Source organism: Suncus etruscus, chromosome 3 (assembly GCF_024139225.1).
Source record: "Suncus etruscus isolate mSunEtr1 chromosome 3, mSunEtr1.pri.cur, whole genome shotgun sequence".
Classification (NCBI taxonomy): Eukaryota; Metazoa; Chordata; class Mammalia; order Eulipotyphla; family Soricidae; genus Suncus; species Suncus etruscus.
In genome coordinates this window covers 103,115,841-103,118,685 of record NC_064850.1, presented here as the reverse complement: position 1 = coordinate 103,118,685, position 2,845 = coordinate 103,115,841, and the positions used below count along the sequence as shown (strand labels likewise).

At 44.7% G+C, this 2,845-nt stretch overlaps 1 non-coding gene across 1 annotated transcript; it reads left to right on the top strand.

Moving 5' to 3' along the window:
* The first annotated feature begins 225 nt into the window (after positions 1 to 225).
* LOC126004783 (U6 spliceosomal RNA) lies at positions 226 to 330 on the top strand. Its single transcript, XR_007494037.1, has one exon. It is a non-coding gene; the product is annotated as a U6 spliceosomal RNA (small nuclear RNA).
* The last annotated feature ends 2,515 nt before the right edge of the window (positions 331 to 2,845 follow it).

Below are 2,845 nucleotides of genomic sequence, written 5' to 3'. Positions count from 1 at the left end.
CTTTCAAATCTGACTCTTAGGACTGATCTCCAAAGCTTATGTTGCTGCTTCTGGAAACTTTCTTGTTCTGGTTTCTAACATACCACATTCTCCTTGTTATTTCTTATCAGCTACTTTTTGTTGGCTTGTTTGCTGGAACCTCTAAATTTTGGATTGATTCAGTTGCTTCCAGACCCTTGATCCTCTTCTTTTTTTCAAGTCACATTTATTAAATATTAGTAGATCGTGCTCGCTTCAGCAGCACATATACTAAAATTGGAACGATACAGAGATTAAGCATGGCCCCTGCACTAGGATGACACGCAAATTCATGAAGCGTTTCATTTAAAAAATTGGTAGATCATTAATATTGATACATTTCAATTTATAAATTGACCTCTAATACCTGCCTTGATTTTAAGATTTGTATACCTGATTGTCTATCCAATTGTCCTCTTGAATATTGAATTGGAAGTTTAAAATGTCTAGGGCAGGACTTTTAATTTCTCTTTCTGAAAATTTCCTTTTCCCTCATTCTCTCCTGTCGTACTGAATGGCAAGACCATTCATCTTGTTATATGTCTGAAATGCTTAAGAAGTGTCTTGAATTAATCTCTAGATTTCTGGTCAACCCCATGAATAAGTTCTCCAGTTTGAACCCCAAGTCATCTTATTATCTATACTGCCACCAACATGATTCAAACCACACTTATCTATCATTTGGGCTGTTTTGCTAGATGCACCCAACTGATATCCTGTTCAATCTTGTCACAGTTTATTTTCCACATAACACCAGGTGTAATTTATTGTTTATGTTCAATGTTTCATGGATGAAAAAACTTCCAGGAATTCACTAACTTGTTTTTGCTGAGAGGTGTAATGAGGCAAGAGGACTTGAATCCAATTCCCTATAATTCTAAAATAATGAACATTTAAATGGTTTTAATTTAATTGTTTAGACTTGCAACCTTTTTTCTTTGAAATAATGACCATTTATTTCTGAAAACTAAATGTGAATGTTCTTCCTCAGTGCCCTCCCAATCCCACAAGAAAAGGGTTCCAGGATGTTGTACCAACAGACCCAGGTATTCCCTCTGGAGAAGGAAAAGCAACCCCTGGGGATGGGGGGCTTGGGAAGGGTCTCGCCAAAGAACAGGCTCCACCTCCAACTGGGGGACCCCATGACACCCTCATCCACCTGGGGACTCTGAAGTGGTTCTCCCAGCCTTTGCACCTGACCAGGACCCAGTGAGATTTGGATCCCAGGCGCAGGCTGGGCTAACATCTCGAGGACCACGTGTTGCCCAGTGATTTTTTTTTGGGGGGGGGGCACACCTGGTGACACTCAAGGGTTACTCCTGGCTATGGGCTCGGAAATCTCTCCTGGCTTGGGGGACCATATGGGACGCCGGGGGATCCAACCGCTGTCTGTTCTAGGCTAGTGCATGCAAGGCAGATGCCTTACCACTTGAGCCACCACTCTGGTCCCTGCCCAATGATTTTAATGCAAATTTCCTAGTCAGGAGCCTTTGTTGACTGAGCTCATGCTGGGTCGGACATGTAGCTCAGGAAATTGAGTCAAGGAGGACCCTCCCCGGGGATTTGGCCTGATGGGGCATGCAGGAATGTGATTGAAAGTTGCTGTGATATGATGGGGAGTGTGCTTGGAGGCTGTCGTGCTGGGCACAGCCCCTGACACCGAGCGGGCAGCAGACATGACAGGCCAGAGGGTGGTGCAGGCCTTGAGGTGGTGAGGTCCAGGGTAGGAGTGCCAGGCAATCTGTGGGGTTCTCAAGGTCAAGCTAGGACAATGGGGTCACTTTAAGACAGCTCCCCAGCTCTGATGAGGAGCAGGCTGTTGGCATCAAGATGATTTTTCTTAACAACAGCAAGGGGAAATACAGGAAGGGGAATAAAGCTGAACCTAGCCAATGGGGGTGGGGGGAGGCTCCTCCTGGGTTTCCTGTCCTAGGTGATATGGCAGCTGGGTGGCACAAGGAAGATGGCAGATGGCGGTAGGGTTCCAGCGGCCAGGGATACTCTGGCATCATAATTGTAGGTGCCGTCGTAGCTCACCCGAAGACTTCTGTTGTCTATCTTGGTGGCCATCACTGCTGGGTGGGGGTGGGGGCTAGTAGGGACTGAGTTTCCTCAGCGAGATGGAGCTTCCCGGTGGATCTTAGGAGCTGGGCTGCAAGGAGGATTCGGGCGGCCACAGTGGAGACTCAGAACTCTCTCTCTCTCTCTCTCTCTCTCTCTCTCTCTCTATATATATATATATATATATATATATATATAATATGTTATAATATATATGTATGTATATAGGAGCCATGGGGATACTTTCCAGCTAAAGTCAATTGAGGTCCTATAGACTCAAGAGAGAAACTTTACATTACTCTTTTTTTGTTTGTTAGTTTTTGGGCCACACCCGGTGACATTCAGGACATTTACTCCTGGCTATGCGCTCAGCAATCGCTCCTGGCTTGGGGGACCATATGGGATACAGGGGATCCAACCAAGGTCCATCCTGAATCGCAGCATGCAAGGCAAACACCCTACTGCTGTGCTATCACTCTGGTTCCTACATTACTCCTTTAACTATCTAGAGAATAAACATTGGAAGAATTTTTGCAGATTTAACCATATCTTGAGGAATGACTTTTCTATTAAGAAAGAAAGGTGGGTCAAACAGCTAGTTTTAGAGGATCTATTTTTGTCCTAGGCCTCATCTCCTCAGCTTGTAAATCCACACACCTACCTTGACACTCCTGCCACTACCCTACCCTAGTAATTAACTCAGGCATCCCAACCCTTGGTCTGCCTTAGTTAATCTGTAGTTTTAATATGAAACAAATATAAATTA